Source organism: Cryptotermes secundus, unplaced genomic scaffold (genome assembly GCF_002891405.2).
Source record: "Cryptotermes secundus unplaced genomic scaffold, Csec_1.0 scaffold94, whole genome shotgun sequence".
Taxonomy (NCBI): Eukaryota; Metazoa; Arthropoda; class Insecta; order Blattodea; family Kalotermitidae; genus Cryptotermes; species Cryptotermes secundus.
This window is the reverse complement of record NW_019737391.1, coordinates 2,298,319-2,326,134: the sequence shown is the minus strand read 5'-3', so window position 1 is coordinate 2,326,134 and position 27,816 is coordinate 2,298,319. Positions and strand designations below refer to the sequence as shown.

Here is a 27,816-nt window from a genome sequence, read left to right as displayed (position 1 = left end):
GGTGACGTAACTGTAACATAGAAAGTTACACAGGAAGTTAGCTCTGGTCGCGTAACTGTAAAATACAAAGTTAGCTCCGGTGACGTAACTGTAACACAGAAAGTTACACAGGAAGTTAGCTCTGGTCACGTAACTGTAAAATACAAAGTTTGCTCCGGTGACGTAACTGTAACACAGAAAGTTATCTCTGTTCACGTAACTGTAACACACAAAGTTAGTTCTGGTAGCATGCGAAGATATATCGAGTTTCACATGACAGCCTGCATAACCGAAATGTGATTGCGAACAATTACATAATCTGAGAAACATATCAAAGGTAACGACTTTCATAGGCACAATATATTTGCCAGTTAGGTTAGGTAATAAAACACTTTCAATCGTTTCGATACTAAATATGTAAGGCAAGAATAGTTCATGCCTGTTGTGTATGGGTACATACGTCCGTCTCAGACTGTCAAAAACAATTTCAAAACATTTACGCTATATGAGAACAAGGAATAATTGGTTCGAACTTATAATATTCAAGGAACATGAGGACAGAAAAAAAAATCATAAAAATAAATGTCATAATTTATACCCTTCGCTTAGTATTGTGGTGAAACAATAATATTTTATAATATTTTAAACTATATCTGGAAATAACAATTTGTCAAAATATAAGCAGAATTCAACTGACTACAGCGGGATGCAATGGCGGACTTTTGAGAGCTTGGTGATGACATAGACATAACCAGGGAATATCTCCAGCACGTGAGAAACTATTAAATTCAAAGACCTAATTCTGTTCCATGGAAATAGACAGCTGTCAACTTACATACACACACGGACTACAATGTTCTGGTAAAAATTCGTTATACTGACTTTTGAAAACGTCTTTATGTGCTTCATTCAAAAATATTATCTGAGATAGGAGCTAATTTAGGATTTCAGATCCAAGAGTAATCAAAATCATTTCATTGAGAATATATGAGATATACAGAAACTGAAGGACAGAGATGAACAGGAGAAGCTAATGAACCCCATTGATTAAGCGCCTCTCTCCAAAAAAAATTACTGTATGTCTAATTTTGTTGTCCTGTAACGAATGCCAAATATTCAGTGAGATTAAAATAAAGTTTTCTATTTTGACATGATTTAAATGCATCAGTGAGTAAAATAATACTGCCACGTGATAGACTGATTATAGAAGGGGTTTAGATTGGTAATCGGATTTATTAAACTCTTAAACTCATAACTACAAGTAAGGACTGTGCTGTCACTGTTCTACACACTTCACAAATCACTATACGACACTAGGTCTCAGTCGGTTACAGCCTTCGCTAGCCGTTGCTTGGTAGCGGCCTCCAACGGCGGACGTCCCCCTTTCTCTGGATTCTCTGGATAGGTACGGACCGCGTAGAAATCATCACTTCCACTGTTCCCTTGTTTCCGTGGAAACATGTTTATTTGCGTTGCCATTACTTGCCAACGGCTATTGTATAACTGCTTATTTCGCTGTCGTTGCCTAGCAACGCATCTACATGTCACCGTATCTAAAGAAATTAAATTATGGTCGTTTGGGTTACGACATCGCATGGAAGACTGAACAGTATCATAAACCAGAAGGCCCACAGTCTCAATCGTTACCACCGTGAAAACATGTCTCATATGTGCGGAGAAATGTAATACGTCTTATACTATTTCGAGAAAATACGAACATATATTTGGTAATAAAACCAACGATATTTGACAAAAAACGCTAATGTTACAGCTACAGACGTTGAAAAAGCCAGTGTTAGAGCTATACACGTTTTCGACGCCAATTTTACAGCAATAGACGTTGACAACGCCAATGTTACAGCTATAGACATTGTCAACGCCAATGTTACAGCTATAGACGTTTTCCACGCCAATTTTACACCTATAGACGTTGACAACGCCAATGTTACAGCTATAGATGTTTTCGACGCCAATGTTACAGCTATAGACGCTGTCAACGCTAATGTTACAGCAATAGATTATCATACACGTCTGTCACCATGACCATAAATTGAATACATCAGTCATTTTTTTTTGCGATACTGTTAAAATCGAAACTTATCAAAAAATGTTTTCCACTGCAGACGGATGTATCTGTTGACATATACACAGTAATTATTCCATTAGTTAAAATTAATCACACAAGAGAATGGATTCATCCTTCCTCGCATAAACTCCTCATACTCCTTTTATTTTGGTATTATGAATAATGATTATACACGGTACGGAATTTAAATGACAGGTACAACAAATGTTCCATAACGAAACGTTCACTGAGCGATTCAACTAACATTCATGATTGATGTAAGTAAGTTACATATTCAGCAAATTCATTAATGATGCAGCATCATCAGGCCGATCAAACCGCAGTCTACGTAACAGATGACTGCACTATTTGTTTGTGATTTCTGTCTATCTGTTATGCTTGTACGATAATCCGTCCATCAGCGAAATAGGCCGATTTTATTTGCTAGAGCTGAGATTTTCTAAGAATCTTCTGGGCACTTTTATCAACATTCAATTATTCGTTTGGCATAATTTTGTGTTCGAGTTTATTCACATTAATTGGTAGAGGGAAAACAGCAATCTTTTGTCAAAATTTTCTCCTACTACTGCCGTTTTAGAATAGACCACCAATTTATAAATGTATCAGTAATTCGTAAAACCATGTTTTCTTTCATGTGGACACGGTAATACAAATAGAATTCCTGTAAGATTATTTTTTTTTTATATTCTCTGTATACTGTCACATGTAAGGGTTTTGCATGTCTTATAGGACGAGTCCTGGATTGGATGATTGGATTTATTGACACCTTATTCATACAACTCAGGACTACAGGAAATACGGGGCTATCTCTGATCTACACATATTGCAATTCACCGTTACACATGCAAAAGGGTTTTCAGGCTTCACTAGTCCTATCCTGGCAACGGATTTATCATAGTCTCACTGTCACTTCAAATCACATATAAAGTCTTCTTTTCACGGCACAATTCTCTCTCTTTTCCTTATTCTGCAGCTGCCAATTCCGAAGACTCGACTAAATTCAATTCCTCTGCTCCCAAGCTCATATCCCGGTAGGCTGACGTCTCGAAACTCGACTCTACTTTACCACGACTTCTCAAATGACATCTTCTTTATAATAACTGCGCACCGATCACCCATAAAACACAACCTATTTTGGGGAAGGTGCGCTTACGGCGCCGTTGCATAGCAACGGAAGATACTCGACTGTTGCTTGCGTATTCGTTGCCACGGGGATGTGTTTATCGAGTCGTTGCCTAGCAATGAACGTATATTCTGACCTCACTTTTCCGGCTTTAAACCGTCATACCACAATATATTTTACTTCCTTACTTCTGTGTGAATTTGTTTTATTTTCTGTATAATTATAATGTCCCCCCGGTGTCTGGAGGTATGACAGTGCCCACCCTGTTCCTGGGGTATAAATACAGGGACATCGCCTGGGGTTGGTTGGACGCAAGGTTGACAACCTGGCTCTGTGAAAGATATCTTCGAGAAATCCAAAGAAGTAAAAACCGGACAAATTCGGCAGAATCTAAATTCGGAAGCATCTCCAAAGGAAGGGTCATTCTGCTGATGATGATGCCAATGAGATAGTTTGTATAACAGCTGTGAAGAATTCAACAAGAAGGCTTATTTGTTATATCGGCTTCCGTGCTACAAACTTCCACGCAGCGCCATGGTAGCAAATGAAAGACACTGTGAGGTGCTGTATCATTCGTATTTACGTACGTACCGAAACGTCGGTTCATACAACATCTACATGGCGCCACATACCAGAAGATAGCATTCTTCGGGAATATACATGATAAATAAAAATTGTAATTACTTTAATGGAATGTAAGATGATTAAAATACATTAATTTTTCTTGAAATTATAGTCTGAAATACATGCAGAACAATAACCGTGGTAACAGTTTAATAACGATTTCAAAAGGAGTGCATATCTTCAGCTGAAAAAGACCTGCTCTGCAGCTTGGTTGGTATCTGCAGAAATTAAGCGTATAATTATCATCCTTTAGAGAGCTCTTCTGGCTGAATTTTGAATGCTAAGATTGGCATTGTAAGGTAGGTACAATTTCGCTCATCAGGAATCCCTGATAGAATAGAACTGAAGCTTGTGGGAACGTAACAGGTGCCAGTAAGCAATGACAAAGAGCTATTATGTTCTGCCGGCGGCAGATCCAACACACAGCGCTAGCTCAGCTTCGCAGAAGGAAGTGCAATAAATCTTGGGGGGTATAGTAACATTACAAACAGCGCACCATCCCCTCCTCCCCGTCACAGATACTGTGTGTGACGTGAATAAACTGTTCGGGTGTTATAAAGGTGAGGTCAAATTACGTAGGAATAGACTCCAACGCGACCCTTCTGTCTTCCTATAGCTGTTTTAATTATGGCCCCTGTTACAGCAACGGGTTCTACATACTTTCGTCACATATGTACTCTGAGTAACGATTTGCTGTTCTATTACTGTCTTAAAACGATCATTTGCCGCAAATTGGCCTATGTTATATGTAAATGGTTACCTCATGGGTAGTTCTTTATTTTTTCCTTTGGCGTTACAGCCCTCATTTGGGCCTAGTAGTTCTTTATTTTTTCCTTTGGCGCTACAGTCCTCATTTGGGCCTATTAGTTCTTTATTTTTTTCCTTTGGCGCTACAGCCCTCATTTGGGCCTAGGCCTACCTCCATGAAACTCTCCGTTTCACTTCGGTTTACTAGATCTTACACGTACGGTAGGACTCCTTGGGCGAGTGATCAGCTCGTCGCAAGGCCTCTACCTGTAGACAAACACAGAAAAACACACACAAACATCCATGCCCTGAGTGGGATTCGAACCCACGATCTCGGCTTCCGAGCGAGCGAAGACAGTGCATGTATTAGACCGCTCGGCTACCGTGACCGGCAGTTCTTTATTACCACACTGAATAATCAGATAACTTTTTGTAGTTCATTACCCTGACTTGTCACGTTTCTTTTAAATTTACTTTCAAGCGTGTTTTAGCTCTTTCTTTTTCAGACTTCGGCACTAGTTGGAGGTGAGTGGTCAGCTTCATGCCGCGGCCGCTTTACCGCCGGGGAAAGAGCCCACGGTATGCATTGGATAGGAGGTTGGGTGGGCCCCAGTACCGGTCGGGACCACTTGGAGAAGTGAAAATTCTTATCCCCACCGTGACTTGAACTCCGACCCCTCAGTCGTCTAGTCCGTAGCCAGTCGCTATACCGACTGAGCTATGCCGGCTCCTTGTACATCACTGTAAGTTGTCAAAATAAATATTTGTGTTTCGGGCTTCTGTTGGTAATAAATTTATAGCTCAAACTGTGAGAATTGGCACCATTTTAATTTGTATATCTTGAATTTATGACTTTCACATAACTAATTATGTTTTGTCCTAACGATTTTTTTTCTTGGCACTACAGCCCCAGTGGGCCTAAGCCTACCTCCATGAACTTCTCCGTTCACTTCGGTTTTTCTAGATCTTACACATTCGGTAGGACTCCTTGGGCGGGTGATCAGCTCGTCGCAAGGGCTCTATCTGTACACAATCACAGAAAAACGCACACAAACATCCATGTCCTGAGTGGGATTCGAACCCACGATCCCGGTTTCCAAGCGAGCGAAGACAGTACATGCCTTAGACCGCTCAGCTACCGTGACCGGCTTCAAACGATTTAGGGTCCTGATTTACTTCGGGCACTCAATGAGAATGTTATGATCATGTAATTGCTCCAAGCATTCTAAAATATGCATCATATACAAAATAAATAAACACAAGGAACCAGAAAAATTAATTTCGTGATTCATGAAATTTGATTCATGTCTGTCACTCTCATTACATTTGGATTTCGCTCCACTCTCATTTCCTTCAAAAACACCAATCCACACGACGTCACAGTCTCCCAAACAGCCTACTCTTAGACATATAGAACTAGGGCAATGAAATTAAGAATAATGCCTTGTATTTAGAATGACTACAGACGTGGTATGGATTGGATGATTGGCTTTATTGACACCTTATAGACACAAGTCGAGACAAAAGGCAATTACAGCGCTATCGCTGATCTACACACTTTACAGTTCACCGTTACACGCTAATGGTCTTAAGTCTTTACTAGTCATATACTGGCAAAGGATTTATATAATAGTCTCACTGTCACTGCAGCACACATGAAGTCTTCTATTCAGAGCCCAATTACTTTCTTGCCATCTCTACACAATCATTCGACTACTATCTCCAGAGACTCTCTCATTCTGATCCCAGCTAAGTCTTCAGTCTGATTCTTACGTTGTGACCGAAGGTCAGTCTGCCAGTCTGTCTTGGATTAAAGCACTCATCTGGGGTATACTACCAGATATTTATTACTGCCAGACAGTTGCGGATTTTTTGATATGAGGTGCTCTTTCTGACGAGAGGACGGGTCTTTCGTTCGCAACTGGCGCTGGCCCTCGCCAGTGTAGTCATTCTCGGTTCAGAGTCCAGTGAGACTCGCTGATCCCAGTTGGCCTGTAATTCTCATTATATAGCCTCGGGACGGACCCACATAAAACACTGTCTCTGAACAATAGTTCCATTGTTGGGCGCTGTAGCGGAAATTTGTTTACCGAGCAGTTGCCTAGCAACGGACGTCTACTGTGGTTCCATTATTCCGTCTTGCAGGTGTCATGTCACGCTAATAAGATGGGAGGAGCATGCAGCGTGTACTAAAGAAGTCAGAATCATGTATATAATTTCCGTTAGAAAATCGGAAAAGAATGCAAGCCGGAAACAGGAATCACATGGGGGAATTCCCTTAAAATCGTTGTTACAAAACCAGAGTATTGAGGTTTGGTCTCGATTCAAGTTACTCGACATCGGAACCAGTGGAGGGCATTTCAAAACCCTGCTAACTGACTTCAAGTTCAACAAAATACGGGGAAAATCTTGGTCAGGTAATCGGTTTGGAGTTTAAAAAAAGAACTTGGCTCCATGTAAATAAATATTATTGTCCTGCTGAATATATATGGCTGCCGATCATAGTGGCCACGCCCCTACGGGCATTGGGGTCGCCGCTTCGAATTCTACTCGAAGCATGGTTTTCTGTGTGCTTTTATTCTATTTGTATGTAGCGGCTTTGCGGCGGGCTGATCTCCCGTCCAAGGAGTCCTACAGACTGTCTATAGGATTAAGAAACTGAAAATGTGGCCAAGGTCCAAAGGACTATAGAGGATAGAGAGTGAGATTTGCTTTACATTGAGCTTTAAACTGAAAACCAAAAGACTGGCTATTTTCGTTGCCTCTTTTTTCTGGTTTTCGCCAGTCTGTACAGAAAATTGTGGGGACTGTCCCCTAAATTAGACCACGACCTCTTCTTTCGACCTTGTCTCCAGTTCATCACACGGAAATAATCCCATCTTTCTATGTTACTCAGCCTATGAGGCTGATATACAGTTACATCAATAATGAACTCAATTCTAGTCCCACTAGACTAGAGGCTCCGCACAGCCTCAGTGCAAACATATGACTGTAGAGAATGTGGGAGGTGGGGAATAAAAATACAGGATTCAAGAAGCGCCACAAAATAAACATATATCATGAAAATGATGATAGAAGACGGGGATGTTACTGTTGGCAGAGTCATCTACCGGCAGAAGTGGTACTACCTGCAAACAGCTCACGCAGCCCTCTATCGCCATCTTTTGTAATCACAACGCTGTGCAACATCGTGTATATTTTGTTGCGTAGAAGGAAATACAAAAGACACTTAGAGAATTACGTGGCAAGTAATATGTTGCAACGAAAGACCATCCTTTCTGTCTGTGTTTCTTTTATTACGTTTTGTCTCCTTCCTACTATATCCATATTTTTATTTCTTTCTTCTTATTTTCTCGCTTCCTTCTTCTTACTTTACATCATATATTCCTTTCTCTCCCTCTCTTCCCATGTTACATATATTTCTCTGCAATGCTAATGGAAACTGGCAGTAACCCAGTCTAGGAGAAATGTTCCTCAGACGCAAACAGACATGCGCGTTTGCAGTTCAAGTAGTAACCACTCAAATCCATCACAAGATCCGGAGGGAAGAACATGGTCTCTCCGGTAACACTGTATTGTCACTGAAATTCCCTGGAGAAAACCAGAGAGAATCATAAAGAGGAAACTGATGCTCAACTTGGGTTCATACGGGGTGCACAAAAGAGAATGAAACCCTTCAGTTCCTGAAACCTGAACAGCGGGGTTCAGCGCTATATTTGGTCCGCGTCTCCAACAATAACGTAGCGAGTGTTGTGTTTGTAGGATTCCATTCTTCTTCAAGAAGATATCTTTTGCTGGAAAGAGCTCAGGTCTGTGAATTTATCAAGGAATTTACTGAAAGAAGCAATAAGGGTCCTTTTCTAAATCGAAGTGTCCCTATATGGCGTTTAATTTAATGTCGCCATTTCGGGCGATAAAATATTGAAGGCGATACAGACAACTGATACCAAACAATTCCAAAAATGTGTTCGTACAGTATTTCGATGAGGAAAAAATAATTAAGGTTTTTATTCTTTAAAATACTGTGAAGTCTATTGCAAAAACTGCATTTTGCAATAAATCAGGGCTGTATTCACTATTTCCATTAATTTATAACAAAATTTTAAACAATTAATTTATATGAAATTTCCAATAACTCTTAAATTAATTCAGGATAGTATATAATGAATTTAATAAATCTAAGCATTCGACAGGGATCAGTTTAGAAGAATATTCTTAGAAAATTCTTAATTACACCTTGTTTAACACGGACATTGACCACTGGGTTAGTTTGAATAATACAGGCTTTACAAAAAGAACAGAATATAGGTCCATTAGATCACAATTACAAAATTGCTAACAAATTTTTATTAAAATTATCATGCACTAATGATATAAATTTTCATTTCCTTCATTTCCTTATACAGTAACGCTTCACAGCTCCATGCTATCACCTATAGCACTTGCTGTAACTTACATGAAACCTGCAGTCTCCTCACAGAGGATATTTGTGTTTCATGCGGTTCTAAATCCAGATTATTTCTAATTTGCTGATTGAAAATGTAGGTTCACAAATTTTACATCAGGCCATAGTTTTGCATACTGAATTCTGAGCGAAGGGAGCGTATATTTAGTCTTCTTTCCATATTTTGGGAAAACAAAAGTAGAACGATGAGATAATATGGCTGTCTGTGTGAACTAATTTTAATGAAATTTGGTATGTATGTCATGGTACCTGAGCCCATCTCTACGGCCTACTTCGTAAATCCCTCCCATCACTCTGCGTGTCTGTGTATGTATCCTAACTATCGTTGTTAGCAGCTCAGTAAAAACGTTACAGCGGAATCGAATACACACGCAACAACTGGAGAATTATTGGACGCGTCGTCTTCTACGCGGTCAGTGTCATATCGAAAGAGTCTGTGAATCTCTGTATCCCCAATTTTAGTACAGGTTTCGCCGAATTGGATGGTTTCCAGGCTGTCAGACAGTAAATATATTCGTGAATCCCCTCGGACTAGGAGCCAAGAATCACTGTGCTGACAAAGACCAGCAGTAATTTTCTGGACTGGACTGTGTATCCCACTATCTTTGCTAGCTAACGGCTCTGCAAACGTGCTCCTGCGGCTGCGAAGAATTTTGTGAGGCGTCATTTTCTACGTGATCCATGTCATATCAGAGGTAAGCAGGCAATTAATGCTCATGAGAACTTCTTGTTGAACATAGAATTTACTATTAAATAATGTTTAGTCTCATTTAAACAGAGTTACTATTTCAGGCTTTGTTGTAAGCGGTGTGCATATTCATGAACCCTAGATACAAAAAGAAAGAGGCTAAAAATAAAATTTTTACCACATTTGTTTGCTTTTAATATACCTGATGAAGTCCAGAATAGTTCAGTTCCTACGCGTCATGGTACGAAAAGGAAGACACGTCACACTCGAGAAACACATAGAGTTTTATTTAAACCAACCTCTAAATTCTATCTTAAGTCAGATTAATCTAATCCCTAATTTCATACATATTTCTTAAATGTGCCCAGTAATATCCTCCAATATGCCTGTACATACTTCAAGTATCTTCTCCCGTCGTTGTAATGACATCATCAAAACATTTAAATTGCAATTAACAATCTAATAAAAAACCCAACGATACGAAGGCAACACAGACCGTAACACACAGTTCTCTTGCTGTAAGCAACTTTCCTGTTTAGTACAAGTATAAACCAGTATTATCTGTATATAATTTCATGACAAAGTTATCTGTATGACGTGTAATTGCTGCAACTCGCACACATAACTTGAACCTATTCACTATACGAGCGGTACCGACAGCTCCAGGCGTTTCCTTATTAACGTGGTAGTTCCCTAGACTTTATGGGAGACCTTGACAATAACTGCGTCCCCGAAGTAACTTTAGTACGGAGAGCCCCGGGATCCATTGCTTTCCTATGCGTTTGACTGTACGTCACACAGCGTCAGTACAAAGGTGTACAGAACTCATATTTAGCTATGAACTGAAATTGATAAGGCGAACAGCACGTTCTATAACAATCTAAACGGGGCACGCTCCTGATTGGGAACACAAGAACAGCTCACTGCATCATGAAATTATTCTCCTTTGAGAGAACCAGAAGGTACAGCGCCATATTCAGGGGACACAACACACGATGATGTATATCGGGCGGACGAAAGAAAGATTTAGTTTAAAGTTCGATTGAGGGCCGCGCCATAGCTCAAGCGGTTAGTCGCTGGCTTCCCACCGCGGCAGCCCGGGTTCGATCCGGGTCTTGTCAAGTGGGATTTGTGGTGGACAAAGTGGCGCTGGGGTAGGTTTTCTCCGAGTACTTCGGTTTATCCTGCCAATCTTCATTCCACCAATTGCTCCACAATCACCCTCACCTATCATCTGGGGCTGGTACAATAGGCCAGAAGTGGCCACAGTACAAGGGACTTAGTCCCACCCCACTAGCAATAAAAGAAAAGTTCGATTGAAATGAAGGCTCAACTGAATTGAATGAAACTTATGGTTTCTTACTTCGTTCACTATTCAACCTGGAATGTGGAGACGATATATTCCTCCGAAACGTCACTTAACAGGCTAGGCGGTGTTATATTCCAGAAAATATTATTATTATTATTAGTAGTAGTAGTAGTAGTAGTAGTAGTACTACTATTAAAAATTTAAACGGTAAAGCTATCCCTGTAACAGGCCGTGTAGGCCCATAGGGTTGTGAGATATTGAGGTTCCCACATTTTCTGGACAATTGGCTCATAGATGGCGGAGAGGTTGTCAGCCCTACGCGCCGGCCGCCCTTTACCCCCAAGAATATTCCTGGAGTTCATTTCTGTTAGAGGCTGAGTCAACCCCAGGGCCATGGTGTGGCTGGAAGGATTAGGTAAATTGAAAAAAAATTAATAACCTCATCGGGATTTGAATCAACGACCTTCTGGCTTGTAGCATAGTGCCTCAACCAACTACACTATTACTATGGCTCTACAGCCCTTTGTTGGACCTTGGCCGCTTTTTCAGTTTCTTAATCTGTACACAGAGTGTAGAATCACTTGGACGAGTGATCAGCCCGTCACAAGGCCGCTACCTACACACAGAATAAACGCACACAAACATCCATTCCTCTAGTGGGATTCGAACCCACGATCCCGTGTTCGAGCGGGCGAAAATGGTTGATGCCGTAGACCGCGCGGCCACTGTGATCGGTATTCCAGAAGATAGATTGCAAGTATAAAGTATTCTGCTGCTGCGGTCAACTGCTATTCCAGAACTGATTAAATGAGACGCAAATTTAATTGCACTGAATGGCACACAACAACATGCCGGAATTTTCACTTTAAAGGCGTTGATACAGTCGAATGGGAACTACTGAAATAACAGCAGTGTAATAAATGTAACTTTTTGTTTAAAAACTCCGTGAAGAATATACCCCTAATTTGTAATATTAACCAAACAGACCTACCTCATTATGGGCATGAAACTGTTGCGTTTGAAATGAGAGGCGTCTGTAACACGAAGGAGGAGGAGACGAAATGCGTACAAGACTGAATTCGGGAACCGTGAAAGGAAGAGATCACTTGGATGGACCCAGACGTAGGTTGGAGAGCATCACGGACACGGAATACGAATGCGTGAAATACTTCCTTTATGGGATGAAGGATAAATGATTATCGGGTAAGATAATTGGACATAGTAGAGGAAGAAGAAGAGACGTGGGGAGAACCAGAAGGAGATGTAAGAATAAAAAATTCTCTTGGATCTAGCAGGCCTGAAGGCCCAACTCTTACAGCCGAATAATAATAATAATAGTAATAATAATAATATGAGTTTGTAAACTAGATTCTTCCAGGCCCAGACCGGGTCAAGCGGGGTGGGGGAATACAAAGTGGAAATACAAAATATTCAAAAATACAATTTTACTCTTTGCTATGTTCGTATGTGTAACTTGGTATCCCACATTAAGGGGAAACCATGGATTTCTGGATGTCAGAGAACAGGATGCTTAGAAGAATATTTGAACCCAACGAGGAAGAAGTGACAGGAGTCTTGAAGAGTTCCATAAATTGCGATGTTCACGCAATATTTTATTTGTTATAAAATCAAGGAGGATGGAAATGCAGCACACAATGGTAGGATAAAAATGTTTAAAATACCTTTGTCACAAAAAAATTAAGCGTAGACGAGGGGATAATATTAAAAGTGATTTTGCGGAAAGAGATTTGTATGTTATACGTCAGAAATCAGTAGAGGAATATTGTGCTCATAGTACTAAGGACTCAAATTCCACACAAGATGCCTAATTTCTCGACTAGCTTATCTTCTGTGGGAAAGTTAGACATTGAGTTATTTCCCTCTCTATTAGCATCTGCCCGGAGCAGAGGAGAAAAAAACCTCCCAATCCCCAAGCGAGGAATTACAGCGTCGGCTGCTTGATCGCAGTTTTGAAAGCCCGAAGTTGAGCCAATGTACACGTGTTTCAGTGTAGCAGAATATTGTATGTGTGGAGATTTAAGCCTATAATGCTGCCCAGTTTCCTACAGCTTCCTACACGAATATTTAAAACGCTTTTTTTTCGGCTGGTAAGAGGAGCGTAGAATCCTACCACAGTCTAGCGTGAAACAGTAACAGCCTTCATAAGCCGATATCCAATTTTCCACTGGGTTTCAACATGGATAAGCAACAATACATATATGCATGAAGTTCATAGTGGAATCAATAAAACATTATCCTGTACATGTCTGAGGGTGTATAGCCATTAGCTGGTTTTTGTCTGAAAAGTTGTGTCCTGTAATCAAAGCGGAAACGACAGGAATAGAAGTTATGCTAGTCGCACTCTGCATGCAACTTGAGGAATATCACAGGACTGGAGATGTGTGGGTGTAAGTGAGGTCATCCTTCTTATCACGGGCGATTTTCTACATGGCCCTATAATAAGAAATGATGAAAATTGTAGAAAATATAAAAGAATGGAACAGAAATGATACCTAGTAGGTATTTAAATAGTTTGATGGCTTTTTTTTTATTGCTAGTGGGGTGGGACTAAGTCCTTTGTACTGCGTCCACATCTGGCCTGTTGTACCAGCCCCAGATGATAAGTGAGGGTGATTGTGGAGCAATTGTTGGAATGAAGATTGGCAGGGGAAACCGAAGTACTCGGAGAAAACCTGCCCCAGTGACACTTTGTCCACCGCAAATCCCACTTCACCAGACCCGGGATCAAACCGGGCTGTCGCGGTGGGAAGCCAGCGACTAACCGCTTGAGTTATGGCGCGGTCCTTTTTTGATGGCTTTAGTTTGAGCAAAACTATAAATTCCATAAAACTTAAATTCGTTTTAGATCCGTTTCTGGGTAACGAATTCGTAACGAACAACGAAACAACATCCGCTGCTAGGCAGCAGGTTCTTATTAAGCAAGTATACGCAGCCGTTACTGAGTAACGCCTTCACACACAAATATGTTACCACGGAAACGACTGAGATATAACAATGAATGTTGTTTTCTATGCGGCCCGCCAAAATGTTATAAGGAGAACAATTGGAGCGAGAGAGAGAGAGGAGGCGACGAAAAGGAAATCCAATGCCTGAGGGTATAACCGGGCCACCCTCTTCTTGGGGAATATAAATGCGGGGACTTGGCCCTCCAGTTTGGGGGAGTCTCGAAACGGAGAGAGTAAAGTGCGGTCATGAGTCCCGCGAGACTACTACCTGAGAATGACTGCGCTGGCGAGGACCGCCAGGGATTGCCAACGATAGAACCATCCCNAGTCCCGCGAGACTACTACCTGAGAATGACTGCGCTGGCGAGGACCATCCTCTCATCAGAGAGGGTAATACACAAGGACTATAACGGCAAGTTTTCAGTTGGAAAATAAAATTACTGGTCGTGGGTCTCAAGGGGCTTGTCGCAAAGACGAACTGATTGGTGGTAAATCGCCAATCGTAAAATAACCCTGATTCTGAAGAGAGCGGAAGTGGTACGAGAGTCTGTGAAGAGAAGATATACTCAGTGCAGTTGAAAGCCAGCGGTCAACGAAATAAGCGCGGAGGCTTAAGAACATCTGTTAGAAGCTGTTACCAAGGGACGACTGATGAAGACACAGGAGACTGAGAAGGCTGAGCGTGTGATGTAGTGGTTTGTAAAATGTGGAGATCAGCGATGGCGCTCTAATTAAATGTAGTCACTAGTCGTGTGTTAAAGTTGTTAATAAATCCAATCTCCTACCAAAAGCCTATCTGTAGTCACGCATACGCGTGATATAATGGTAAGGATCTAGGTCCTTCAATGATCAGAGACTAAGTTTATTCAGGATCCAAAACTGGTCAGCAGAACATAGGACAAATACATAGGGTAATAGGGACTAGTGTAAAGCTATCATTGTGTTTTAACAGAAATCTTCAAAATCTCCGTTATTTTTTTTTTTTGACATTTGAAATCGGAATATCGCTTCAAAATTCAGTTCCTATTAAAATGTATTATTTTCTGTGATAGGAAGACTATTCTGTTAATGTTGTTTAAGAAGATAATAGGTGTTTATTTTGAGAATTACATTAAACACGTAGAACAGACTCCGCTGGAAAAATGTAGAGCTTCATGACGTTGTAGTAGAAGGTACATATGCAACAAAAACTGGCTACAGTTCTTCAAAATGCTAAATATTTCTTTCAATTTTATAAAGCCCGAACCTTTGATAAATATAAAGACACAGAAAAGATCCTGAGGTGTCTTTGGGATCTATGGATAACTTTGTATAATATTAAAACACATTTTAAAGGCAGATCATAAGAACGAATTGATATGAGTACGGAAATGAAAGATATATGAAGTATACACTTATTTTTTGTTGAAAAACCACGGATACAATTAACTAGAAGTCGGCGTACGCACGGAGATTGAAGTTCTTACCTTTCGCCCTGAAGCCAACTGCTTTGTGGGCAGGCCAGGTATGAGACTACAGCTACAGCATACAACAGCATACATGGTAACATTCATCATATGGCATCGCAACGCATTGTACTGTGCTCTATTCTGAATCTCAGGCAGACGTTAGAAAACACGAGTCCTTGGATGACACACCGGGTACTGACGGGTTTCCTGTTGTGTACGGGCGACTTCCAGTTCCACAGCAAAACTGAAGCAGATTCTATAGGGTGCATAAACAAGCAGTGCTTAATCCAGATAACAGTACTGAAGGTTTATTAAGAGTTTTGAAATTATTTCTTCATTCAACTTGAAGATTTCCGGAGCCGGGTTGGTTCAATCGGTATAGCGACTAGGCTACATGCTGGACGACGAATAAGGGTTCGATTCTGGGCACGGACTGTAGATTGTACTGTATTCCATGATGTCCAGGCCTACTCTGGGCCCTACTCTCCTATAGAATTTGTACTGGCGGATGTTTATACGTTGGTCAAGCGGCAGGGTGTGAAACTGACCAGTCAACTCTAGCCAATGTCGAGGTTTAGTTTGGTGGATATGTACCGCCACTTCCACAATGCGTCTTCATGGCATGGTACTTAATTAATTAATCTTATGGATAACTTTACATTTATCTGCCCAGTAAACAATTTCCGGACTAATTTTGTAGACAAGGTAGTCCTTCAGGAGAAGCGGTTAATGAACTCGCGGGTTTCGTGGAACAAGTATAATTTCTTGACTAGCTGAGCGACTATTAGCATTTTGAGCTTGTGACATGAGTCTTGTCCGTTTATAGACCAGTAATAATTATGGGTTAACACAATTTTCATTAACGAACATATATCAGTTGAGGAGTTTACTTGAGAGCCTTTATTATCTTGTTAAGCATTAGTGAACAAGTGAGCTAAGTAACTGAGATATTGGATGTTTCATTACAGATAAGAACCGGCTATTAATACATTATTTAAACATATGCGGAGCGTTAAAGAGTGACAGATTGAACGATACAAATTTGGGTGTCACTTCTTAGGTATGTACCCATAAGCAAGTGTTGTTTATTACCTTTCATAACCACACTGTGCGATATTCGAGAGAGGGTCACATCAAACCTCACCCTTCATAGATATTCCAACCACACCCCAGTCATATTCACTTCGATTGCAATAAAGAAGACAGTACCTACCTCTGAAATACTAATATTCATCTACAGATATATACATATATATATATATATATATATATATATATATATAATATCACAATACAAAAAACTAAAATTTAATTTCTTTCCTCAGAGAAAACTCCATATTTCACTCGAACTCTGAGAAAAATAAGTGTACGCTGTGGATTACGAATTTGCCGCAAGTCATAAAAAATTGCAACTCTCTCTCCAACCCCTGTTTTGTGACAGTTCTAACAGACTTTCCTCCAAAGAGGAGGCAATATTTTCATGTAGATATCATCTGAATTTTGGGAATTGGAGAGTGAGGAAACAGGATGTAGGAGAAAACACAAACACGTGTACACTCCACCGAAACCTCTGCAGTTTGTGGGCAATCAGGTGAACAAGAGGACGTGGAAGAATGGTAGGCACTGTGCGACCAGCCTAAACTGCAACGAAACGGGTTCCATCACTTGCAATGGGTCACGATGTCATGTGATGTCGCGGGCAGAGACAGCATGGCTATGCTAGTGCTGCTGCCTGTTGGGAAGAGCATGCAATTAATCAGAGTCCGAATGTCAACTGTCACCGCCTTGTGTACCCTCACACCACAGTATAGGCCACTTCATGCCACCCTGTGCCTAACAACTCATTTTGTAAATACCGCGGTGAATTCTGGCCTCTGGACTTAAAATACATGGCAGTCGGCATCTGGCAGTCAGAGCTGTACTGTCCGTCCGCACTGACAGAAACAGCTGCCCCGGCCACAATGTTCATATGATTGTTGATATTTATGTTTAAATGTTTATCTGTCACTTTTAATTGAAAGTTTTACTGAAATATCAGTTTCGAGATAGAGAAGAGTATCTAAAATTTTCCAAAATCATCATCTACGTTCGGGTATTAGTTATAAAACATATGTTCTGNGTTCTGAACTTCAGCTGTATCTCTTCCGCGGTCTTCTCACATTTCGCTTTCCCCTCGAACGGAATTAGAATTTGTTTCAGAAAAAACAAACGACCCTACTCAGACATATCTTCAGTTCAGTTAATATGTTATTACTTTGTCCTGGATTTAAAATATCTGTTAATGCTTGTCTAATATTGTTATAATATTTCGTCCTTTGTTGTACATCCTTTCACTGTAGGAAGGCTTTCACTTTTATTATCTTTGGACATGAGGTCCTCACAGCGGTGACTGTGAATCTATACAGCATACAGTACGAACTGCTAGGATATCATCCAATTTTGGATTAAAAGTAAAAGCTATCCCTGTAACAGGCCATGAGGTCCCGTAAGTTTGTAAGACGTAGAGGCTCTCATAATTGCTAGACAATCGGCCAACAGATGGCGGTGAAGTTGTAAACCTTTTGAGCCGTCCACACTTTACCTTCAGGAAGAATCCTGGTATTAATATCTGTTAGAGGCTGAGTCGACTCCAGGGCCATAGAGTGGCTGGAAGGATTAGGTAAATTGAAAAAAAAACATGACCTCATCGGGAATCGAACCCCAGAACTTCTGCCTTGTAGCATAGTGCTTCAACCAACTACGCTACAACGTGCCCTCGAATTTTTACGTAGTTTCCTTAAACTTGTTATTTAATATTCGTTTTAACTCTCCGTCATATTTAGTGTCACATAATCATTGCAGAGGTAGTTGTCACACCCTGGGCAGTTAAAATGATTCTCTTGTTGACCTGTATGTTCTTCTAAAACTATTTTTGATCGTATCAATAGCTCTCTTTGAAATTCCACTGTCTTGTAAGTTGTAAAGCGAGGGACTAAATATTTATTCATGAGAAAGAGAACATTTGCACTTAATGTGTGAAGTGAAGCAGAAGGTATTTCCGCCTAATTTTTCTACGGAATGTCATGTATTTTTGAATTCCTTATATTCCCCTCAACAGAAATATTCCATTATTGACGCGTCCGCAACAAAAAATGCAGATAAATCCTATTGGCTTTGTCGTTTCCTATTAACTTCAGTAAGCATTTAACAACTCCAACAACGACGAACTGATTTTTCTGAAACTTTACACTGGAAAATGCATTAAACTTCATTGACACTTTCCAATTTGCTTTGAAATCGGAAAAAAACAACGAACTTCTTAGAAGGAGGCCTACATGCTCTTCTGGACGCATATCGAGGGTAAAAGGTAAAGTTGTCCCTGTGCTCAACAAATTAAACACTGCACCATGAAGACGTATGCGGAGTGGATGTATAAATCCATATTTTCTTTATCGCAGCACTAGTTGGAGGTGAGTGGTCAGCTTTACGCTCCTGCCGCTTTCATTCACTCATCTGTAATCTGTCAAGACGACAGGTCCACAGTCTCTTCCAAAACAGTTCCTCCACTTGATGCGATCTAGAACTTTCTCCTTCAAATGAAAATATCCTCTTCTGTCCCCAAGGTCATCCAGCATCTTGTTACGTCTTCTTCCTCGTCTTCTGGTCACTTCTATCCGCCACTCTATCTTTCCTTCAATAACTTCTTTTAGAAGACAGTTACCGCGTAAGATATGACCTGCCGCTTTACACCCAGAGAAACAGCCCCCGGTACCCATTGGAAAGAGGGTGGGTGAACCCCAGACCCGGTCTGGACAACGTGGAGAAGAGAAAATTCTCGACTCTACCGGGACTCGAACTCCGACCCCTCGGTCGTACAACCCATAGCCAGTTGCTATACCTACTGAGCTATCCCGGCTCCCCGTCCCGAGGGCAAAGTATAAATATTTACCTAATCATAAAATGTAAATATTTATTGGAGCGAAAAAATGTTTGAAACGAAAGCTTTAGATAAACAGTAATATATTTTTAAGCCCAACATTTTTTGGTGATTTCTAACAGAGCGAACATGCCATAGGTTTTAAGGTACTTAATGCGTTTTCCAGATCCTCATTTTGACGGCCATATTTGATACAATAACCGCGGAGCAGCGCCAGACGTGCTGTACATCATCTCGTGAAACAAACTAGTTTCCTCAGTTACCACCTAATGAATAATCAATAACCTCATTAATATCATAGAATTTCCGAATGGAAGTTACGGTCTCTCTGGCTGACGTCCTACAGCAATTTGATGTTAATCTAAATTAATTCCGTGTATGTTCAGAATGTATGGAATACGTTGCATAATTAAATTCAACTCAATTTTTGTTTATTTAGGTGCAAACTTAACAGCACAGAGGCCAATTACAAAGTTAGCACGAGTACGTAGAAAGACACAGAAATAATTAAAAATAAAAAAATTAGGCGGTCTATGTAATGGCAAAAATTAATGATAATTCCATAAAGAGATAAAGTTAGAATTAACAGGTGAGAAAAATAAATAAGTACATTTTCAATGGTTATACCCTTATGTTGCGAGAAAGGACAATACACATAGAATTATCGGTCGTTAAATGTGCATACTGTCATGAGTATGGGGGCACGCGAGGCGAAAATAAGGGGCCCTGGATCGGATGACTGTATTTATTATCATTTTGGTTACAAGTTCTTTTAATCACACTTATTACAGTTCTATCGTTGATTTACACACTTTCCAGTCCACCGTTGCACAAGCACTAGGATTATCCGTCTTCACTAGTCGTCTCCTGGCAACGGACCTCAACACAGAAACTAGAATTTCAAATTACTCTGAAGTCTACTTGCAATTTCTTGTTCAATCACTCAGGAATCTCGGAACTCAACTAAAAACATTTCTGGCCTCTGCACTAATCTAAGGTACAAGAGGTCTTTATTATATAGGCTCCGCAAGGACAACACAGAAAACAAGTCACGTGATTCCTAGCCAGAGAGTTCATTGGTTCGCTGAATGTTGCCATAACATTCATCCACTGAGATACATCTTCCATTGTTGCACGTTGGAACGTGTTTACCGAGCCGTTTCCTAGAAAGACTTTGAGCAAATCCACAATACAAATATATTAACCTTCAGTAATCACTGTGTACGTTAGAGTACATTCTCTTTAGTCATGTGTATAGTCAGTACCTATAACTATTCACATATTACCGTTTCCAGAAAGCAACACATTAAAGGGGAAACGGTCTAAAACTCTGCCAGAGAACAGTACACATTCCTTTATATCGTCTGTTTCGTATAGAGGCTCATAATCCTATTACTTTGTTCCATCATATTCATTAGCTGCAATAAATGCCTTTCATGCCTTCATGCTGTGACCTGCAACGCCACAGAAGTCTCCAAATTCCTGGCCACTAAATGAACACAAATGGCTGTGGTATTTGTTACTCCAGGGAAAAGTTGGCCACTACATGCATATTGGATGCTGAGGCAGAAACGAAGTAAAAACACGTCACTGGAGACTAATAGATCCCATACACAAAGCAACTATTCAATAAATTTCGTCATGCGGACGAAACATGTAGATAAAAGGCAAAATTGTAGACCTCATCAAGTTTAGTTTCATTACGAAACATGTGGATACCTAAAAATTTGTTGTGGGTCACTGACTTCACAATTAAATTGTTCTTCTACATAATACAAGGGTTATTATATACAGCTACTAATTGTTTGGCCAATATCCATCTTTGTTTTCACGTAAAAAATTTTCGTCTCCGTCCTCAGGTAAAAGCCTACTCAGCTGGTTTCGTCGATAGAGCTAGTCCCTATCTCCTGTCACAGACATCAACGCCAGCACAAGATATATGTATATCGATAGGGCCCAGCATAGTAGGTCCCACCTGAAGACAGAATCCAGTCTCCGAAACATTGTTTTTAAATAAGAGGCAGGAGCCTGGATGTCAGAGAAGTCAATAATTGTATTAACATATCATGGTCAAATTATTTCGATTATATACTATCATCATCATCATCAGTAATCTGTCAAGACGACAGGTCCACAGTCTCTTCCAAAACAATTCCTCCATTTAATGCGATCTAGAGCTTTCTCCTTCAAATGACAGTATCCTCTTCCGTCCCCGAGGTCATCCAGCATCTTCTTACGTCTTCTTGTCACTTCTATCCGCCCCTCTATCTTTCCTTCGATAACTTCTCTTAGAAGGCAGTTTCTGCGTAAAACATGAATAATCCAATTAGCCTTCCGTTTTCTTATTTCGTGTAGGATATTCCTCTGCTCACTAACTGTAATTAACACTTCTTCATTTCTCTATATACTATATATTATAAAAAAATTAATATCTCCTTCATGTTTCCGTGATTCAGTGATCGCTTTGCAGTTACATATTTTCACACACGTTTTCTATATCGTTCATTTTTTCTTCTTATTGCCTCAAGCTTCTTTTTACTAAGTAGTTCGGTTCGATCTTCTGCAATGATAAAGGAGACAGTATGTTCCTCCAAAACTTCAATGAAATCTTACCGAATTACACGGAACTATATCCCAGCGCACAGTAATATTCATAATCACAGCTCTGAGAAAATTATATGCAAAGCGACTAAACTATATTCAATTGCAGACCCTCAGCTTGGCTGTCTGTCCACGGTTTCTCTTTCTATTTCATTTCACCCTTCAAACATTCGTGTACTTGTAGTGCAGAGCACACGTCCTTCTCCTCTGTGGTATCAAAGGCTGCAATCACAGAACCGTTGGTTCCACGACTAAAGCAAGGGAAATTCTACCAGACTTTCTGCTAAGTTGGAGGATCAGATAGCGTGTGTTTCAAAACCGATATCTAAGCTCTTAAGAAATTCCTCAGTTACTCAAGTTTCTCTGCTTGGAAAGCAGCAATTATGTAATTAAATCAACACTTTCAAATGCTTCTTTTATGAGTTGGGAATTTTCCGTACACAGTTATATTTAGTCAATATGCTCCAATAGAGTGTAATCAATCATTCAATTTTTGAGTCATCCATTATTTGATTTCTTCTTTTAATTATTTACTCAATTCGATTTTCTGGATAAAATACTTTGATACATAAATAAAGTGGGTGATATTGTGTTAGTTTTTAAACAGGCAGTTGTAGGGAAAAATGTGTTAAACATTCAGATTCCGAAATAAACTACATTATATAAAATATTATCAATGAATAATTTATTAGTCTTACTACAAGTCTAAAGTTGTCTTTAATAAAAGTACACGATGTTCAGTTAGTTTTGAAAATGGAATGAATTACGAAGGAAATATAACTTACTAATCATTAAGGTTGTGAAACAGAATTAGGTACCAGAAATTGGACTGGAGGCATGCGAGTATAAGCTTACCCATATAAATCATTAATGTCAGCAAATATTAACAACCGTAAATTCAGTTTTATCTTCTGTAAATTTTGGCTCAACAGACATAAGCTCACTTAAGAATAAACTGTTGAATTTTTATCGCAACAAGAACTTATGAAATTAATTCACAGGAATAAAACTTCCTTCATAAATATTACAAAAGTTTAAAATTAACATAATGAAGAATTTTGACGAGTTGAAAGTGTGTTCAAGTAATATTTATGTCACTGATGATAAGGAGGATTATTTTACATCCTCTTGAACGAGAAACAGCTGTTTATATGTATTGGTAATTTCGGAACTAAAATTTAAAAAAATGAGGATTTAAGATTCGCCATATATGCATGTCTGTCTGTAAGCCTATGCGCAGAAAGGGAAAAAGAGAAACAATGAAAAAATTACCATTAAACATAATAGAGGAAATTCTCTAATATTTGTCGCGGTATTTTTATTTTGATTAAATTCGAAGACGCCGCATGCCTCACACCAGACAGAGGTTCCTCGTGTATTGAGGCTTTCGAGATGAGTGGGGGGAAGGGGGAGTGATACCGTCACGATTGGTATGTTACTCCTTAACTTCCCCCGCTTCCCCCGCTTCCAAGATATCTCATTGCTATATTATTGCTAACTAACTTTCTTGTTGTAAGGTTGTAGTATATTTAGGGCGAGAGCACCCCGAAAGAGACTGGCAACTGCAACGCAACCGCAACTTCCAATAAACGTCACCGATTTGAAGCAAGCGTCTGGTTTCCAGATTAGCAGGCACACACTGGGGAAACTTATGTTTGATTGGCTGCTCACATCGTCTCAAGTGTGTGTGTTCGTCACACTTAATGCGTGATTAACTTTTTTTTTTTTATTTCATGCGCTTCTTCTCTGCAATGATTGACACGGCCTAAGAAGAGAGGAAAGGGGAAAATAAAACATTGGGTACATCCGTTCTTCCAAGATAATTTAAACTCAGAGTCTTAGATTTTTTCGAAAGAACTTAATAAGATCCAGATTCCTTCATCTCATGAGAAATTTTTCCCAAGCCAAATCTATTTTTTTTTCGTTAGAATTACTGAGTTTTTAGACTTTTTCCCAACTTCCGGTATTCTAGAGACTAGAAAACAAGACGTTTCGGAACCTGGATCTATTTCCGTCCTCATATGAAAGGAGAAGACACCTACTCAGTCGGGTCCCTTAGAAAGAGTGAACCTCAATCACTGGACCCTCGCCTGAGGACGGAAACAGATCCAGTTTCCGAAACGTCGTGTTTTCTAGTCTCTAGAATACCGGACGATGGAAAAACTTCAAAAACCCAGTACTATTGTGTCCCACCTAGCGTAGTCTGCGTGACTCTTGTCATGTGTGCCAGGCTCTTGTTCAATTAACTGCACAAAAACAAAATTAGCAGCATCATCAACCTTTTGTGCCATCTAAAGGAACAAATGAAACAGAGAAGCACGTTAAAACAGCTGAAGCCATGAAATTACGCTGCAACGCAACTGTGTGAAGACTGACCTGATTAGTTGCTTATGAGTTGAGTTTCTTATTATTTAACGAGTTGAGCTGTAATCGCTTTGCCGTTTCCTCAGTTTTCGCTGCTCTTTAAATTCCAAGTGTTCAACTCAGTCTACTAACAGTTCTCGGAAACTGCAGTTGCGTTGCGGTTGCCAGTTTCCTTCGTTTGCCCTTGACCTTATAAATTTTTACATTTGACGAGTATACAAAATTTACGAAAGCGAATATCGTTCGTATGGTCTAAGAATCAAATATCTGCGCGTATCTTGTGGTCCCATAACCTTATACACACCTGAATGTCCATGTTCATTAATCGAATCAATGTTTTCTTTACCTACATGTTACCACAGGAAACGCACTGCGTGACTGGATTCACTGAAATGGTTACTACATCTCCCCTGTCCTTTTAAGGGACACGCTGCACATAACGCGATGAACCAGTGACACAAAAAACAACTGAACACCCGATGATGACAGATGTCGGTCGAAACATGTAGTGCAATGAAGAAAACCGTCTTCTGGGATGTAGCGCCGTGTAGGTATTGCGTTAACCGACGTTTCGGAGGAACATATCGCCTCCATTTTCAGGGTAATCTGTCAGGACCTGCTCACGCTGGTTCCTCGCTCGCGGATTTTCTTCTTTTATCTTCTACCGTGAAGATGGAGGCGATACGTTCCTCCGAAACGTCGGTTACATAATATCTACACGGCGCAACATCCCAGAAGACGGCTTTCTTCATAGCCACCGCCGTGAAAACCTCAAATCTTACATGTAGTGCAATGTACAGGAACTTTTAAATGAAGTTTAAAAGACGCGTTATGTGTAAGACACTTTTAAATAAGTTTTAGGACACATTGCACGTAAGATGGTGAACTAGTGACATTTTATGAACAATAAGCCGTGTGCAACAGGACGCTACAATATAATTATAAAGAGCAGCGTAGCGACATGATTTTATAACCATTTATTACACGTATTCATTCCAAAGGGTTGGAGCTGTCAACTGATAACTTTCTCCGGTATGCTGTTCCAACTTACTCAGCACTAGTCGCCTCTTATTAAGGATAACCCATGTTAATTTATCAATTCTCTTCTTTCATCATCTCAAAATTGATGACATTATGAAATTTCTTTCAGGCTCAGAGAAGCGAAGTCATCTTTTCAGTTATACTCACAGTAGCAAGGCTATGGCTTAACTGTATAAGTAAAGCATAAAGTAGCGCCATAGCTCAAGCAGTTAGTCGCTGGCTTCCCATCACGGCGGCCCGGGTTCGATCCCGGATCTGGTCAAGTGGGATTTGTGATGGACAAAGTGGCGCTGGGGCAGGTCTTCTCCGAGTACTTCGGTTTCCCCTGCCAATCTTCATTCCACCAATTGCTCCACAATCACCCTCACCTATCATCTGGGGCTGGTACAATAGGCCAGAAGTGGCCGCAGTACAAGTGACTTAGTCCCACCCCACTAGCAATAAAAAAAAAGCATAAAGTATGCACGAATGCACAGAAATAACATGAAATATCGACTCATAATTTATGTGCCTCTGATGAATTTTCTGACATATGCAGTGGGTTCTGACGAATTTATGTAATTTCGGGTTCTTTCCTTTGTGATACATTCAGGTAACGTATGCCTAACACCTATATTTATTATTAGTAGCAGTAACTAATTATATTGCGGCATCACAATGCCATAAAGAGACCAACATATCTTCAGCTGCCGGAACTGGGTGGCATCGAATGTCAAGTGTTTGTCAACGTTTTGGCAAACACTGCAATTGGTATTCTGGGAGCGACTTTGACAGAATTTGTTAACCTCTTGTTTGAGGTGAAGCCGTGGATAGATAAGCAGAGAGAAGTGACGTGCTATCTAACACATGCCTAAAGCAAGAGCTACACATTAACTGCTGGAACCCCTACAATAGTCATTAAAGCTGAAGATGGCAACTGAAAAGTTTGTCGAAACTTTGGATAACCTTCTAAAAGTCGAAGAGATACATAAATCTCCAGCAGCCAAAGCCTGAGAAGCACAATTCAATCGTTATAATTTAACATCATTATTAAAATTATTATTATGGCTTTAGTGTCTACACACGGGGTTTACATTGGTAATTGGATTTACTGAAAACATATAACTCGCCACTGCAGGTAATTATAACGCTATCGCCGATTAACGAACATTCCAACTACTGTCGCACACACTAAATCTTCTCATTCTGCTGTGTCTTCACTATGAGCTGCCTGCTTGGGGATCCCACAAAACTGCATATTCCTCCCCTTCCGCGTTCCACAGCTCCTATCCTTGCTGACTGCCGTCTCTGTCACAACCAAATCGCAGAGTCAGAGCTACTTTACAGCTGGCGGTTTACCGCCAATCGTTTCATCTTGGCGCCAAACCCCTTCAGGCTCAAGACCAAAGTTTTGTTTGCAACTCAACCCTTGCGGTTACAGTCCTTGTTTAACATCCGCTCTGACGAGAGGGTGGGTTTGTCTCTTATAAATGTGCTTGACCTCTTGTTAAGTGTATGTATCGCACATACAACATGTTATTGAAAATTCTTCTTCCTACACTATATACAATTCTTCTCCTTCCAGGCTTTGCAAAGCAGATCATGTCTATCTTACATATCTCATGTTACAACGTTAGCTTAGATATCTGAAAGGTCATAACTTTGACCGCCACCAAGTTTAAACCTCTCATATTTTCCATGTCTGGCTTCATCTTGACCTATACCACAAAAACGTTCATTCTCATAATTTTGCTCGACTTCTGCTTGTTGCCTGCATAATTCATTTGTATAATTATTTGAATATGGAAGGGTGAAAGCCGTGTACAATTCACGGGCCGAAGTGAACCTTCGAAAATTTACAGTTATGTGGCGCAGGCGTTGCAATTTTAAGATGTAGTTGCCTGCCGCTAATTCCCAGACGGGCAAGCATAAGTCATTACTGATATAATCAGTGTTTTATGAAGGGTTAATTTAATGTTGGTGCTTAAACGCTCACTTTCAAATAAGGAGTAAATTCTAATAAATTTTCTAAAGACCTTGGATTTAATTATTTCTATGTTCAGTCTCCATGTAATCCTCTTATCGAAGATTACCACGAGATATTTTACATGATTACAAAATCTTCTTCCGAGCTGCCTCTAGTTATATTGACTCGGAGTGGACCAAATAGAATACAGCACTTCCAACAGCACTTCTATTGTTGCATGCGTAGCTGTTGCCATGCTGACTAGGTGTTTACTGTGCTGTAACCTAGTAACATCTCTCTCTTCAGTTATAATGTTTCAATATTACGAAAAAAAAGATCACAGTTTAGCAGCTTATTTACATCGGGGGCGATTATGGAACACCAAATAAAACATGAGGTGGAAAATACAGAATACTGATAAGCATATCTGAGTGAGTTAAGTTGCTAAGCTCCATGGTCGATTTAAGATAATGTAACTTCCTTGCTCTAATCCCAGACCCGTGACAGATCAGTG

General features: G+C 40.1%; 1 long non-coding RNA gene across 1 annotated transcript in view; it reads right to left on the bottom strand.

Moving 5' to 3' along the window:
* The window catches only part of LOC111870267, a 455,388-nt gene that overhangs the window by 168,217 nt on the left and 259,355 nt on the right, over window positions 1-27,816 (bottom strand). The gene's annotated exons all lie outside the window — the stretch shown is intronic.